The sequence below is a fragment of the Cnephaeus nilssonii genome (genome assembly GCF_951640355.1).
Source record: "Cnephaeus nilssonii genome assembly, chromosome: 18".
Lineage (NCBI taxonomy): Eukaryota > Metazoa > Chordata > Mammalia > Chiroptera > Vespertilionidae > Cnephaeus > Cnephaeus nilssonii.
In genome coordinates, this window is record NC_137089.1 from 18,009,858 (window position 1) to 18,027,846 (window position 17,989).

The following is a 17,989-nucleotide window of genomic DNA, read 5'->3' on the forward strand; positions in this document are numbered from 1 at the left end:
GTAATATACATCTACACTTTTCTCTATTCAGGGGTCCTCAAAATTCAGTCCTTAAATCAGCAAATCAGTATTATATGAGGACTTGTTAGAAATGCAAATCCTCGGGCTCCATTCCAGACCACCGGAATCAAAAACTGAGGCTGGGCTCAGCTGGTTGTGATCGAACCCCCCAGCAGGTGATTCCAATGCACGCTGGATTTTGTAGAATCATGAGACCACAGTAACCTTAAATGCACCAGGTGATTTGGAACATTCTGGCTTGCAAAAGAGGAAACAGCTCCGGCAACGTTCTGCCAGTCCCAGGAAGATGAACTGTGGCTTCCAGTGGAAGGCAGTGCAGCCTGAGGATGGAGCAACCTAGGCCCTCACCACAAATACAGGTAAGATCCAACTGGGCAAATTACAGTGACTTTGGGCAGCTTCGTAGCTGATTTGGTACAACCTGGGTCTTCTTTCCAACGCAAATTGCAATGCTCAGAGTAGCCATGATATATGCTGCAAAACTACCTAAGGAGTAGGCCAGTATCAAAGCTACTAATCCTACTGGGAGAAAAACTGGGGCCCTGTGGAATCTGTAAGAGGTAATCAGAAGGAACAGTGTCCCTCAGACATGCTCCTCCTGCACACTGAGTCACTCCACTGTTCTTACAGACAAGGCTACTCAGACTCCAAGAGACAAACATAATAGCCCATCCTGCCAGGTCAGTAGGTAGAATTTCAAGGGTCAACAAGGCATGGTCTTAAGGGCTCCAATTACAACTGGGCCACCAGACAGATGCTCAATTGTCTACGGGCCTCTGTGGCACAACTCCATGCTTCTTAGGGAAAAGGGGGAGGGTTCCTTGGGTCTTTCTGAGGGAAAGGGAATTAATCCTATCATGACCCCTAGGTCTCAGCCCCCAAATGCCCATTAACTGTCAGACTAACTGGTGTCCCTGGGTGGGCTGCAAAGTTTGGGAATTGCTATGAAATCACTTCCTGACAGTTTTCAGAATGAAATCCTATGTATAGAAATATTTTCTTTCTATTAAATCACTTATTTCCTCATCCAGGGAGCTCTTTTGTTGAAGTATTGTTGAAAATTCAATTTAAACTGGCCTGTCCCTGAAAATACAAAAACTACAGTTCCAAGATCTTCTTTGTCTAATGACAAGAGGCTGGGTTGAACCATCTAGCTAAATATCTGCAGCTGCTGACCATCATCACTGCTTAGTTTCTTACAGTTCATCTACTCCCTGACCCGCTAAGCTAATTACACTCCCAGCCCTGCTCACAGTTAGACTTCTATGGGCAGGATCTAGACATGCAGGACTCCCCAAAGGTCAAATGGGAGACTTTTCATTTGTTTGCTTTTCTCCATTCTTAAGAGGAATTAAGTACAGACCAAAAGGGACTCACAACCTCAGCTAATTCTGATCCAGTCTCTTGGGACATCCACATTTTCCTCTACTCTGTTGTCTTCCCTTTGGTATTATTGCCATCAAGACCTCTGGATGCTCAGAATACACTAAGCTTTAAGTAACCTTGGGCAAGATTTTAATCTATGCAATCCTCACTTTCCTCATCTGTAAAATGGGGGTAGTTGTGAAGATCACATAAGAGAATGCATGTAAGATTAGTGTTGTACCTAGTTTGTGGTGCTGAATAAATGGTAGCATTGAGGGATGATGATGATGATTGATGATGATAACAATGATGATAACTGTAGTGGACAATTTTAGTGCTCCTCTCAGATCTCCTTTGCTTCCCCAGAGGCCTTTAACCAATGACTATTGGGTGTAGGAATAAGAAAGCCCCATGTAGGAGGATTTGGGACCATAAGGATGCTCAGAAACTAAAGAAACAAAGATGAGAAAAAAGGACCCTCCTTGCTTTAAGGGAGTGGCTTTGGCATACTTCTATGTTGATACTTCTTGACTTGTGGTCATTAGCAGTGTCTGTACTCTCACCAAAGGCGTTACTAGCAGTTTGAGTGCCAGCTTGTCCTTATGGAGGAAGCCATAAGCTTGTGAGTAGACCAGTGGCTTCAGAAGCTTAGTGGGGACAATAAAGGGGCAAGTCATTGACAGCAACAAGTAGAAGTGTGAAGAGTTGGTAGAATTCTGTAGGTTCTCCCATAGTAACTGGGTAGGTTTGAGGTAAGCTAAAAATCCAGTAAGAGTAAGTGGAAAAAAAACAGAACCAGAAAAATGTAGCATAATACTGAATCAGTATGAATTTTCTCATGCCTTTCAAAGAATGGGAGCTATAGAGCTTCCTATCTCCCCATATTTCCTTCACCTCACCCGACCATGGATGATTTTCTAAATCAATTCAGTCGAGTTCAGGCCTGCACAACTTGTTGAAAATCTAAATGCAGTTGTTGTTTTTTATAAGCCCCCTTCCCTTTCTGTGGCAGTCGTAAGTGTCCTGGCACTTCTGGTGAAAGAAGTCTCCCAGCCTATGGATTCTATTCTGCTGTTTGTGATTGACCAGGCCCTTGTGGCTCACATAAGCAAACCTGGCCTCCAGGCCCTCCAGCCAGGCTCCCAATGTCAGGACTCAATGCCACAGTTCTTAATACCACTCAACTAGCTCAATAAGGTAAGAAAAAGGAACAAAAAGTATAAATATTAGAAAGAAATCATTTGTGGTCAAATCCAATCGCAACTGCAGGTTCAGGAATTTCTGCTGGCACAAAACAACCCCCCCTTCCCCCCCGCCCCCGCCCCAGTATCTGGTATGGAGCAAAATAAAAGCTCTCTCTTTAGTGCAGTAAATAGAAAACACCAAAAGCAAATTGCTTTCACTTGTCAGGGATAGCGCTAACCTCTCCTGTTTTGCCTAGAATTGGATCACCTCTCCAACTCTGATCCATAATTGAGTCCTCCAGAAACTTGTCTTAGCATCCTACAGGATACTCATTGATCCTCAACATTTAAGACACCATTTTGATAGAATCTGGACAACAGGAAGTAGTAGATAGTATACATGCTGTAGGACAGAAGGTTGAAAGCAAATCCCACCAAAAATACAGGGATTTGCTACCGTGGTTGTGCTTCTGGGGACCCGGTGGTCTGGAGTATACAGAGAGCTCTTTGGGCTTTTGAGACAACATATAATTTTTTAAAAAATATACTGACCAATGTATTAAATGACCCAGAAGTCTTGCGAGTTTTGAGTAGGACTGGGAGGGCTCTCCAGCTTGCCAGGGAAACACAGGGATTAGAGCATTTATGGAAGATCAGAATATTGTGTGAAGTCTCTGGTGATCCCCTGTAATGAAATTACAGTACAGGTTCAGAAGAAAAAGTATGCTTTCCTACAACTATTGCCCTTTTTGACAAACAGCTCTTGGCTCACAATTGGGCCCTGGTGGAGAGGGACTATGGGAAGCAAGGTGTCCATGCATCAAGAATTGGGTGTTATCTGTTCCACCAGCAGATAAAGTGGGCATGTCCACACCACTCCATCTTCAAGTGGAAGTGTAACTGGGCAGGCTTTGAAATCATAAACTGCTTGAACAAGTAGCTTGCATTTCCATTGAAACTACTACTGTGGCACTGCTATCTCCATATGGCCTTCTGGGGATTTCTTTATGACAGATATTCAAAAGGCAGGGGATAGAGGGGGGGGGGAGTGGAGAGCTTGATTTAAAGATTGCTCTGTTTATATGCTGGCCTCATCTTGAAAGGAACAGAAATATTCTTGGATGAAACATGGAATGAATGTACTACTAATAGGCAGAATTCCAAACAAAGTGTGGAATCTCGGAGGGAAGACGGGGAAAGGTGGATAGGTGGGAGGTAATAAACTAAGGACCTTGTGTGCATATATGTATGGCCCATGGACACAGACAATGGAGCAGTGAGGGCCTGGGGCGGAGGGTGGGGCAGGCTGGAGGGGATCAGTGGGGGGAGAATGGGGACATAGGTGATACTTTAAACAAAAAATTATTTTTTTTAATTAAATAAAAGGAAAGTGTCCCAGAAATAAAATTTTTCTAATATGCCTCTCTTTGCATAGGACTATAAAAATGACCATGCAAGCTATAACTTTAGAAAGCAATCTGTTTACATTAAATTTACTGGGGTAACATTGCTTAATAACATAAGTTTTAAGTGTACAATTCTATAATGTATCACCTGTATATTCCATTGTGTACTCATCCAAAATCCGGTCTCCCTCCATCCCCATAAACTTGAGTCCTTTTACCCTCTTCATCCTGCACCCTACTGTTCTTCACCTCTGGTAACTACCATACCATTTTCTTTCTATGATTTGTTTTGTTTGTTGCCTTTGTTTTATATCCCATATATGAATGAAATCATATGGTTCTTGTTCTTTTCCATTTAACTTATTTTACTTAGCATGATACTATCAAGATCCATCCATATTGTCACAAATGCCAATATTTCATCTTTTTATGGCTGAGTAATATTCCATTGCATACTAGTACAGTGGTTGGCAAACTGCGGCTCTGTTGACTAATGAGTTTGCCGACCACTGTACTAGTATGTACCACATCTTCTTTACCCATTCATCAGTCAAAGGAAACTTAGGTTGTTTCCATGTCTTGGATATTGTAAATAATGCTGCAGTGGACATAGGGATACACATATCTTTACGAATAAGTGCTTTTAAAATTTTTGGGTAGATACCCAGAAGAGGGATTGCTGGGTCATATAGTAGCTCAATTCTTAATTTTTTTAGCAGAAAGCAATTTTAATAAACAATGTGAAAAACTATAGTTGTTTCACAACATTTAAAAATTGTCAAACAATAAAAATCCTCTTACTGTCAAATATAAATGTATAGGGAAATAAAAACATTAAAACTAATATTTAATTAATACACTATAATTTAAAACAGAAACATTGAGAATTAAAGTATTTTATTTGTTAAAAAAAAAAAAAGGACTAAGAGTAATTTGAACAGTGATAGCCTCCTGGTTGTAACTTAGGAAGTGGAAAGAGCATCTTTTTTTATAATTTGGTGAATTGCTCTGTTCCTTTTTATTCTTCTACCATTTTGTCCTTTGCTCTTACACTGTCATGAAATCTCTGAGAATTCCTTTAATGAGATGTGGTTTTTTTGTGGGAAGGTCAGCATCACTTACTCTGGAATTTCTTCATCTTGTCACAACCCCTTTCCTCATTTATGTCAATAAGTTTGCCTGAAGTAAGTTCCTCCCGCTACATACCTAGAGCCTCTCCAATATTCCAAAGGTCATCTATTTTGTCTGTCACTGATTTCACTTCTGGAGTTATCCATTTTTGTTTCTTTGCTGTATATCCATCTTTGTGGGCCAATTCCCTTTTACAATTATCCACTTTTGTAAAAGTCACATGAGTTTATCACTGAAAGACAAGGAGGCAACAAATGACACCTTTTGCTATGTGTGAACTGAATAACAGATGAATAGTGACCAGTCACTGATAGACTTTGAAAGAAGTGACCCGTCCAGTCACTGATCATTATGTGTGTCTGTTGTTTACATAGTGACTTGTGGACTGAAGGGCTGGCAGTGAAGTTTGTACTTTATGCAGTCTCTCATAGATCTCATACCATGGTAACTAAATCTGAACTGTGTTGTTGAGGGACTCTGTTGTATTTAAAGTGTGATAACTGAAATTCTTGCATATCAGAACTATGCAAAATGAGGACTGCTGATATGCTTTTTTGTTTACTTTGCCTTGAAGGAGAGACAGTCTAAGGTATGAATCTATGCTGATTTTTAGACATGATTGGGCCATTTGGTCAGACACAGAAAGAAGAATTTTTGCAGATTAGTAACAAGGAGATTTGGGGAAGAGTTATGTGGATGGCCCCCTCAAAATGGGCCCAGAGTATGAAAATAATTTATGTGAATGTTCACTAACGGTTCCCTTTACAGAAGAGACTCCCAAGAATAACCCTGTGTATCTCAAGTCAACCTCATTTCTAGTCCCCCGAATGTTTGATCAGTCAACTCAAGAGCAATGTGCCATGATGGTAGGGATGTATTTTATGCAAGATCAACCCCATAGACTGCTCCAACCAAGATTGTTCAGCTTACTCCCACTTCTAATGACACCAATACTAAATCCTAGGAGATCCAGCTACCTTTCTGGTGAAATGCTAATTATGTTGCATCCCTAACATCATTGTCTTAGTCTGTTCGAGCTGCTATCCCAAAATACCACTGGGTGGTTTATAAACTCCAGAAATGTAGCTTTCATAGCCCTGGAGGCTGGAAATCTGAGACCAGGGTGCCGGCAGGGTTGGATGAGGCTCCTCTTCTGAGTCTCAGGTTTCTTGCTATGTCGTCTCATGGTGAAAGGGTCTAGGGAACTCTGTGCAATCTCTTTTCTAGGAGACCTAACCATCTCCCAAAGGTTCCAGGATTTCAACACATGGATTTTAAGGGGACATAAGCTTTCAGACCACAGCAATCATGCAAAAGACGGTGATTTGTCTTTACAAAATAGATATTTGTGGTTTTGGATTTGCCTCTTTTACCCTCCATGCTTCTGCTAAAAATAACATCCATAATGCCTTCTCTGTCAAGTTTTCTACATGGCATAGCTTGACCAAGAAACATACTTTTCAGCCAAAAAAGTGAGCCAGTGGGCTGATACTTATAGAGCTCACTACTCTTTTTTTGTTGTTGTTAATCCTCACTCGAGGTTGTTTTTTTTTCCATTGATTTTTAGAGAGTAAAAGGGAGGGAGTGGAGAGGAGAGAGAGAGGAAAAAAAAAGAAAAAGAGGGAGAGGACAGAGAGAAACACCGCACCGATGTGAGAGAGAAACATCTGGTTGCTTCACACATGCCCCTGAATGGCCTGGAGTGAACCTGCAAACCCAGTATGTCCCCTTGATCAAGAATCAAACCTTGACCCTTCAGTGCATGGGCTGACACTCTAACCACTGAGCAGTGCCGGCCAGGGCAGAGCTCAGTACTCTTACCATGTACCTTATTACCCATATTAAAGAATGTTTATCAAAGATTCAATTACAGCATCAGTTGACAGTCATCACCTTGCAAGGTTGGTATGCAGCATATAATCTGAGCCAATGAGGTGCTGTTTCTTCCAAAGTTAAAACACACAGGCGTGGAAACCCAGGTGTGGATGTAGCTATGACTTCACCCATTATTATACCTTATTACTCAACCCCAAAAACTTTTCTCCCTATTCCCAAAACTCTGGGCTTTGCTGGTTGAAGAATTTAATGCCCAAGAGAGAAATGCTTCCACAATGAGGGATAGCAACTGTTGCATTGAATTAGAGGCTGAGACTGACTTTTTGCCGTTTGGGGCTTCTCGACAAATAGGGAGGTAGAGGTTTCCCTGTGCTTCCTGGGTGATTGATTCAGGTCAGGGGTCTGCAAACTTTTTCCATAATGGTAAAGATAATATTTTTGGCTTGTGGGCCATATGTTTTCTGTCACAATTATTCAACTCAGCTGTTATGTGTGAAAGCAGCCACAGTCAGTACTTGAATGAATGGTCATAGCCATATCCTTACCAGATAGGATCAAGGCGCAAAACCACAAAATGAAGGGTTCTTCCTCCTCCTGAGCACTCCCATTTGATACATAAAAGCATAAGCAGATATTCTTTCAAGTTTTCCATGTTCCTGTCTGCACCAATAAAAAAGGAACTCCTGCCCTCTGAGAAGTGTTGGGAACATTTTTTCTGCCATTTCTTTACCTGTTTTCTTTACCTCTCAGGATTTGAGGAATAACATGTAACTGTCAGCCTCTTCAGGGCTCTTTCCCTCTTCAGGGGAGTTGCATACCTATATATTCCTCCACCTGTAGTCTTTATTTCTCTGGTCTCCTTTCTGTATTAAGTTTAGGAAGGTCAGACCTTGCAAGGGCAAGTAGTTGTAAAGGTGAGGAAGCCTGCAGTTTCACAGCTGCTTCTGCCTGTAGCTGGTGAGTAAGCTTAGCTTGTTCTCTAATATCATCAGTCCTTGTATGAGCATCACTGTGTTGTTCATGGATTTCCTTCTAAACATCTATGCATTCTGAGAAAACCAAAAACAAATGTAAGACTTCTTAAATGACAGCTTTCTACAATGCAAACCTAAAGTGTCTTGCTATTCTGAAACACAAGTGTTTCTATAATCTCTAAATCTTGAGGTCATGAGCATCCCTTAGAATGAGGATGGGATAATATAAATAAAAAAGGAAGGCTGAGGATTCTGGAAGGCCAGGAACCCAATAACAATTTTTAATATTGTTCTAGATATTGAGGTAGGCACTTTATTTATTTATTTATTTATTTGCTTGCTTGCTTGCTTGCTAGGCACTTTAGATATATTACCTCATTTAATACTTTCACAGCCATTTAAAACTTACAACAACCCAAATATTATATTTCTACTTTAGATGAAAAAAATGGGTAACCATAGATGTTAAGTTATTATAAGTATTGCTTATACAAACTAGTAAGCGGCAAAACCAGAATTTAAACACAGTTGTCTTTGTCTTCTAAATCCATATTCTTAATCACTGTGCTATATTAGTGATTAGTGGAGGGAAAACTAAAACAATAAGCCATGATCTTTTATCAGTTGCCTCTCCCAGGACTGAAGATAATTCTGAGTAGCAAAAACTACCCAAGAAAGAGAGGTAGTTTATCTGTGGCCATTTCTAAGTTAGGATTGAATATTCCATTCATCAGCCATCTTCTACTTTTAGAAACCTGAACCTGGGCATATCCTAATTCATGATTCCTCACCAGAGATGCAGTTCCTGGCCTTACCCAGTACTGTGATCCATTCAGAGCTAACAACCCACTGATGAACTGACAAGTAGGATTCTGACAAAGTCCAAGGAAGGAGAGCTTTCATGGTCTGTCATGTCAGGGTTACATTTTACACTATCTCTACTTTGTCTGCTTAACTGAGCAATATTCTCAGTGTCCCCTTCCTTTACAATTCCTATAATGATATATTGATATTTTTCTGGAAAAAATTATAGAATTGTCACAGTCCACTAAAAATCCACGATATATACATTTTAATTGATGTTCCAAATCTTTTCACACATCTTTTACTGGTTCTTAAGTACCCTCCTCCATAGCCACTATACAAAACTTTTATTAGTCTCCTCAAATATTGCCACTCAGAACAAATAACTCCACCTACTTTTATTGAGAAGAAGCCGTGTGACATAGTTCCTCATTTATATCTTCTTCAAAATGGCTCTGTCTGGATGTCATATCATAAGAGGATTTTCTTTGTAAATGCAGAATATTTACCTTAAAAAGACAAGTGGGGTTACACAATAGACGATGATGATTAAAGTTACTTTACTTTATATAGCTAAAAATTCATGTAACTGTTCAGCCATCTGGCTTACACATGGAAGACAGTAGACTTACTGAATTGGCTGAGAACACAAGAATAACCATTTGGTCACCTAACAAACATTGCTTGGGTGCCTACTCTGTGCCAGGAACAGTAACCAAGATAATAATAGTTTGGTCACATGGGGCTCAACACAACAAAGGCTTTTTCCAGTTTGAACGTCCAAAGAGTAGGCTATCTTGAAAACCTATAAATAATCCATTTTTTCAACCAAATACCTGCTGACCACATCAGATATTGTAAAATGTTTTTCCTACTGCAGAAGAAATTAAAATAATTGAATTACTTTTTACTCATTGCTTGTATGGAATGACAATTCTGGGTTCTTTTCTCCAGTATTTATTATCTACTCAGCACTGTATTTATTTCCACATTCCTTTAAAACTATATCTATTCTGATTCAAGTTTTTGCTGATGATTTATAAGTGGTTTCCTGTAGTCCCAATGACTCCTCTAAGCCTCAGTCATGCTTAGCCCTGCCCACTGGCCATTTCCAGTTGGATGTCTTGTCTGTCCAAAATTAAAGTATTTAATCAAACTTATCCTTAACTCAAAACTACTAGTATGTACACATTTCTAATAATAGCACCATTTTATTCCTTTATTAATTTTGGCACAAAATCTTATAGTCACCATTGATGTACTATGTCACTTAGGTTTTAGGATTCATCGATCATCAATCATGTTGACTCAATATTTCCAAAGCTCTCTTGCTCACTTTTTAAAAGAAAAGTTATATCCCTCTTCCTAGTTCATGACTATTCTTTAGAGTGTCTAATGAGTAGGACACAGTATCCCTAAATCTGTTTTCCTTGACATTTCTCAAAATAAGTACATACACTCTTTTTAAAGGGTTTACAGCCTATGAATAATAGTCTTTATCAAAATTTAAAAGGATTTGGACCATATTTCTGTACAGCTACTGTGCGTGAAACTCATTCATTTCCCTGCATCTCAGGTAGCACAAAATATTCAGTAGATAGTTTATAAAATGGAAAAATGGAAGTACACCACTAAAATACCCCAGTCATTGGCAATTCAGAAAAACTTTCAGCACAAGAAAATACGCTAATGGCATACAAATTAAAGCACAATGGTGTACCTCTGCATCCCTATTAGAAAATCTACAGTGAAAAAGACTGACCATATCAAGTGTTAGTGAGTAAGTGCATCAACTGAATCTCATACACTTCTATTTGGAATATAAAATGATAAAATCACTTTGGAAAATAGTTGGTCAGTGTTTTAAAGTCGTAAATATATACCTACCATATGACCCAGCCAGTTCATTCCTAGGAATCTACTCCAGGGAAAGGAAGTATATGTTCCTACAAAGGCTTGCACATGAATGAATGATCATGGCAGATTTTTCACAATAGCCTCCAAATGGAAATGGCCCGAACACCCATCAACTGGTGAATGGATAAACAAATTGTGGTGTACTCATACAATGAAATACTGCTCAGCAATAAAATGGCATGAACTAATACAGCAGCATAAATGTCTCAAAATAATTATGCTGAGTGAAAGAATCCAGTCATAAGCAGAGTGCATACTGTATTATCCATTTATATAAAATTCTAGAAAGTTTAAACAAATCTGTAGTGACAAAAAACAGGCTATTGGTTACCTGAGGACAGATGGATTCAAAGAGAGCTTACAAAGGGTCACAAGGAAACTTAAAGGCAATGAATGTGTTCATTATCTTGATTACAGTCATGATTTCATGGATGCTTGCATATGTCAAACTTTACAAAATTGACACACTTTAAACATGCAGTTTTTTTGTATATCATTTATACCTCAATAAATCTATAGAAAGATAAATGAAAAGAAAGAAAACATTTTTTTCATCCATTGGAAGAAATCAATTATATAGATAAACACAGTTTGCAGAGGAAACGAATATTTTAAATGAAAATCTGGTTAAGGATTATTGCTGTAAATGTAAGATGGACTCAATTATTTATTCATGCACTTAATGTATACCTATTTAGGACTTATAGGCACTATTCCAGACACCAGGGATATATCTGTGAACAATGAAGGTGAAGTTCCTATCCTCTCAGAGATTATATTTTATGGGATAGAGGGGACAAAATGCTTATCCCACAGATGAACAAATTCTATATGATTGTCAGGGGGAGTAAAGCAGGGGAAGGAGACAAACAGGAATAATGGGGGAGGAGGTTGCTATTTTTAATGGACAGGGAAGATAATGACAGATGACATTTGAGCAGAAAACCCTTTTATAACATTAATGCTTTTAATTAATAATTTTTCATAATTTCAGACTTTTTAGAGAATTTGGATAGTGAAATAATGTTCTGGATAGTAACTTGTAATTCTTTATGTGACTCACCTCCTTGATCTTAAAGAATTTGGGAGTATGTTGATGGTGGGGGTGAGCTATAGAGAGTTAAACATAATATATATAAATTAAAGGCCTGTGTGATTTCTAAAAGCCAAACACCAATTAGGAAACCAGTTTCAAATTAGAATCATCTTCCTTAATTACCACTTTGAAGGGAATTACCTTGCCCCCGTAATAGAACATGTAGCTCCCTTTCATTTGGTAGCTGAGCCTAAGTATTCTGTTTTTGATTTACCTTTACTTGTATGTACTGACTTCTACATGTTGAAATCAATACATTCATAGCAATGAACGATGAGACCATCTTTGTATGATCATATTGACCTATCAGTGTTATTATCTACTAGAGGCCCAGTGCATGATTTAATCATGCACCTGGTGCACCAGCGGGCTGGCTGTCCGCCGGTGCACCAGGCCTTCCGAAAGCCTCCGGTGCGGCGGAGGCTTTCGAAAGCCTTTGTGCCAGAGCAGACAGCCGGCCAGCTCCCCCGCTTTGGCTTTTGATCGCGGGGGAGCTGGCCGGCTGTCCGCCGGTGCACCAGGCCTTCCGAAAGCCTCCAGCGCAGCCATGACACAGACTCTGAGCTCGGGGCGCCAGTGGCGCCGCGAGCTCAGCGTCCTGCTGGCCCAATCAGCTACCCCGGCCACCCTGAGTGCCGCCCCCTGCGCCTCCTGCTGGCCCAATCGTGGACATAGCGGAGTGATGGTAATTTACATATTACCATTTTATTATGTAGGATCATTCACCTATCCATCCAGCATGTACTTAGTACCCACTATGCTCTGTGCAAGGGCTGCAGCATGAAGCCATGGCAATGAACCAGACATAGACCTTGAACTTCTATAGCTTATTGTGCACTAGGAGTGGACACATGTAAATAAATGAGGAAAGAAATTGCCAGAAGTGTTGACTTACAAGATAAAGCAGGAGGGAGGGGCTTGTCAGGCCCACTATTATGCGGTATCCTCGGTGATCTTTCTGTAAGCTGCAGCTTTCCCCCTCTTCCTGCAATGTCCTGTATCTAATATTTTGGAGCCAACTAGACTTGGTTGAATCTCTTTTATATCCTTAAACATCTTTCAGGTACTTAACACCCCTCCAGCTGTTCACCTGTAAAATGGGAGAGATAGAAATAAGGATTAAAGGATATAACAAATATAAGGTGTCTGACAGACAATGTCCAATTAATGTTCTTTTTCTTCATGTTTTGCTCACCCTAGGAACCAAGTGTGATTTTGTACTTTAAATTTTTAAAAAATTATTATGAAATATTTCAGCTACAAAGTGTTTAAAGAATAAATTAATAAATTCAGTTTCAGAAACAGAACATTATCAGTACAGTTAACATCTATGTACCTGACTCTCTCATCTCCCTCCTAGCAATAGCTTCTTCCAAGAAATAACCTCTATTCTGAGTTTGCTGTAAATCAACCCCATGCATTTCTTTATTTTTTATTACATATATACACATATGTACTACATGTGTATCTAATGTTTTGTGTGTTTTTAAATTACATCACAGTCTCAGTGATAGCGAACCTATGACACACGTGTCAGCACTGACACGCGTAGCCATTTCTGATGACACGCGGCCGCATGCCGAGGATGAAACATTTGCTGCTCCTGAGGATGAAACATTTGCAACTAGAGTCTTGGAGTTAGTTTTTCCTCAAAGTGACACACTACCCAAGTTACGCTCAGTTTTTTGGCGAAGTTTGACACACCAAACTCAAAAGGTTGCCCATCACTGGTCTAGGTTCTGAAAACCAGATTTCCCTGCAAATGTGTTTGTAAGATGCACCCTTGTTGATATGTACAGAGCTAGGTCAGTCACTTTTCTGTTCATACTCTTCCATGTAAATATTTCATGACTTTATTTTTGCTCTGGTTGGTAGGCATTTAAAATGCTGCTTTAACAATGCTGCCATAAATGTTCCAATCAAGGTGTCATTTGCAAACGTGTGAGAGTTTCTCAGGGGTATATTTGGAAGTAAAATTGTTGGATCGTTGAATATACACAACTTCTATTTAATGGATGTTACCAAATGACTCCCAATATGTTGTAATAATGCAACTTTCCACTACTAATATACGAATTACTAATTTTCCACATTCTCATTACTTCCTGGCATAGCCATATATAAAAATGTTTTCAAATGAAAGGGTGTGAAATGGTACTTCAATATGGTTTCAATTTATGTTTTCCTTTCTACCAGTGGAGTTGGGCATCTTTTTACATGCTTAGTGGTCATTTGGGTTTTCTCTTCTATGAATAATTTTTGCCCATTTCTTCAAAGTGTCTTCATAGCAGGAGAACTGACATTTTTTTCCTTCTCCAGTTTTAAATTTATTAGAATCTTGATAAAAAAAATATTTAAACCTATTGGAAAATTTAAAAAACAAACATAAGATTCTCCTTACCATCCTTGTTCCCAATCACCCAGTTTTCCTCTTTGTAATTAACTTTTCTTCAGAGTTGAAATCTGGAAGCAGCGTATAGAGAGTATTGCTTTCTTAATTCTGTCTGTGCAGTGAGAAGTATATTGAATAGAGTGAAACTTAGGTTCCTGTGGCAATTCTTAAAGGCTGAACCAGTCAAGATGCTTTTATTACCCCCAAGCAGAGAGAGAAAATGAAGAAGAGAGAATGATCACTGATCATTGAAGGTCACAGAAATTGAGAATGGAAGGTCTCATACCAGGAGAGGGCTCAGGCTAGGGCTGCCCTTCAGTACAAAAGTCCCAGGAGCCACTGGCTTGTGTGTGATCTGTCTGTCCTCATACAGGTCAATGACCACTGAATTGTATGGAGATGAAGGAGTCAGTACCTGCTAACCAAAAGTTCTTTATTAAGCCTGTTGAGGCATGCATAATGTTGGACATTGCTTCAGTGTCCTCTGACATCATAGTGAATAATAACGCCTATGATTTGTGTTTATTGTTTATTTGTTATATAGGAAATACTTTACACACTAGCTCATTAGATTTCTCAATACTTCTAATAGGTTTTTAAGTTAATCCCACAGATGAAGAAACTGAGGTTCATCCTGGAGAATAATTTACCCAGCTGATAAGTTACTGGTCATAGATAGTGAGTGCTTGCCTTGTGATAAAGTCGGTAGATTTACTTAACACTGATGTGAAGCAGAGTTTACTAGTAGTTATGTATTTCAAATTTAAATTTTATAATCACCCACCTGGAATTGAGAATTGCCGATTTATTTGGAAATGTCCAGATTATTTTACACCTCACATCACATATTTCTTTACAATGAAATTATCATGTGTCCCGAGTATATAAACCTCTGAAAATAGATGCCAGGTCACCACTAAGAAAGATCTGACTAGAAACCCAAAGAGTTGGACATTTCTAAACATACAGCTCCTCTTCCCTATTACTGTCACTCTCAGTCATCTTCCCTTGAATATTGGTAGGGAAAATAAGCAACTTTTAAATAGCAACCCTCTGGATTTATAAAATTTATAAAGCTTCAGATTTAGGCAATTTGTGAGCCATTTCATTTCTGCAGGGGAAATAAAAACTAGCTCTAGGATTTCAGGCTTTTATATACTAGCCAAAATGAACCCCTCCAGGGTGTTCTTCCAGAGTTCCCCCAAACAATCCCAACTTTCTCAAGGTCTCCCTTATAAGAGGCCAGGAGCAGTAGCCCAAAATGAGCTTCAGGGGTCTAACTGCTGGTGCTAGAAGGTCAATTGTTACTTGAAGTTTCCCAGAAGAAAAACTCAATGTCTTTTTATAAAGAAATTAAACATTTATTTTAAAAGGTGATATGTTCCCCCTAAAACTCTTTGTGCTTTGGCAGAATGCATTCAAGCCAATTTGGGGGTTATATTCAGTCTTAAAACTGTGGCCACTAATCCACAGAAGCTGTTGACTTCTTTGAAGTTTCCTTTCACTATGAGCTGACATGGTTTTAGCCAAACTTGGCTTCAGGAGACCTTCAGAGATTGTTCTCTGCCCAGGTTATGTGCTCTCTGTATGGTGGTTGAGTCCTTGGCTCAAATTTCCTGGGGAGGACCAAGTTGCTCAAGTACAAGGCAGAGTAGATAAATGTTTCCAGCCCATGGAGAGGTTTGTGAGAGGAGTGTGTGTAGGGGTATGTGTGTGGAATGGGTTTTTTTTTGTGTTTTTTTTTTTTTAATAAATTTTATTGATTTTTTACAGAGAGGAAGGGAGAGGGATAGAGAGTCAGAAACATCGATGAGAGAGAAACATCGATCAGCTGCCTCCTGCACACCCGCTACTGGGGATGTGCCGGCAACCATGGTACATGCCCCTGACAGGAATCGAACCTGGGACCCCTCAGTCCACAGGCCGACGCTCTATCCGCTGAGCCAAACCGGTTAGGGCTGTGGAATGGGTTTGAGTATGAATGGGTATGAGTAGATTTTGCTGAAATGAACCTATGAGATGTATATGGAAAAGTTAAGTTGTGCTAGCGTGTTCCAAACATTTACATTTGTCAGTTCTAGAAATCACTTCGGTAATGACTATACAATGGTTATTCTCTATATATCATTATTTCCCTATGTAATTATTAGCTAACTTGAGATAATGATGAAATAATCTTGGTAAATGGTCTAATAAAAACTAGTGTCATGCCAAATTGACCTTGGGCAGCAATGAGAAAGTAGCACATGAAAGTAGTTAAGTGTATTACCCAAAGTTCCCATTACTGTATTCAGACATCTCGCCTTTCGATGCACTAATATTTCTCTTGCATAGGGTCACGGATCATTAATTCCCTGGTCTTGAAATCTCATTATTAAAAGTGTTACTTAGCAACTTTTAGACATTGAAGTGAATCCAAATAAGAAAAGCCAAAAGGTCTGTTGGTCTGTTCACTCTTATTGTGAAAAACGATTGATGTCCTAAGCTGAAATATTTTTCATTTACTTTCTTAGAATTATATTGTCTTGACTAGGTTAGGAAAAGTGAAATGTACATTTTCTTGGCTCCCCTAGATCAGGAACAAAATCACAAACATATTGGTGTTCATCTCATGTGTCTGCCTCACTATTCTTCACACATGAAAATGGCTCTCTGCTCTCCTCCAAAAACGTTAGATTCAGTCTTGAAACAACAATATATGCTGTCTAATAGTGTTAGTGGATGCAAGAGGCCCAAATATGTCTATTTTTTTATCTGCATGTTTGATTCATTGTGTGTGTGTGTGTGTGTGTGTGTGTGTGTGTATGTGTATATATACACACACACTTTATTTATTTACTAGAGGCCCAGTGCATGATTAAATCATGCACGTGTAGGGTCCCCTAGGCCTAACCTGCCATCCAGGCCATATCCACTGCCCCGCAAAGCCTAGCATGCTCCGCGGACACTGCTAGCAGCCTGCTCCCCGCTTTTGATGGCAGGGGGTCCGCTGGTGCTGGAGCGGACACACAGCTCCCCTGCTTTGGCTTTTGATCGCGGGGGAGCTGGCTGGCTGTCCGCTGGTGCACCAGGCCTTTCAAAAGCCTCCAGCACGGCGGAGGCTTTCGAAAGGCCTGGTGCCGGAGCAGACAGACAGCCAGCTCCCCCACTTTCACTCCCCGCTTTTGATGGTCCGCGCTGCCCTAGAGGCCCCTTCTGTGCCGCTGCGAGCTCAGCGTCCCGCCGGCCCAATTGGCCATCCCGGCCACCCTGAGTCCCGCCCCCTGCGCCTCCCACTGGCCCAATCATGGGCGTAGCGGAGTGATGGTAATTTATATATTACCCTTTTATTATGTAGGATTTACTTTTTTTGCTAAAAGCAGTCATGTTTGCCTTTATTACTGCATGCCCATTGGTGTAGCCACTAGGACTATCCAGAATGAGAATACCACCTCCATTGTGTTCCTACTCTACTTCAACTTTACCCATATTTAGGCACTTACCATCCTGTACTATATACTTATGCTTATATCCAGGCTTGACTTCGTGGGTGTGTGACCTGTATAGTCACGCACGGCCTACACTTTTCAGGGCCACATTCATGGTTTAATGCTGCACTGCAGATCTCTTGAAATTCTTAATTTTTGAAGCAGAGGCTCTGTATTTTTCATATGTCCTCCCTCCCAATGTGTAGAGCGAGACCTGGCATATATTAAGACACCATAAATGTTTTGAAAATGAATGAAGGATTTGCAAAGTCAATATGATCCATGTTATCTTAACATGGATCATATTGCATGACATGTAATGTTAAATATGCTTTAAAATGCTTTGATATGCCCGGCTGGCTTGGCTCAGTGGTTGAGCACCAACCTATGAACCAG

At 39.8% G+C, this 17,989-nt stretch overlaps 1 long non-coding RNA gene across 1 annotated transcript in view; it reads left to right on the plus strand.

Moving 5' to 3' along the window:
• Window positions 1-286: 286 nt before the first annotated feature.
• Window positions 287-17,989, plus strand: part of LOC307114291 — a 40,266-nt gene continuing 22,563 nt past the window's right edge. Inside the window, exon 1 of the long non-coding RNA XR_013814970.1 lies at window positions 287-380. This is a non-coding gene — a long non-coding RNA (uncharacterized lncRNA). The remainder of the gene's footprint in view (window positions 381-17,989) is intronic.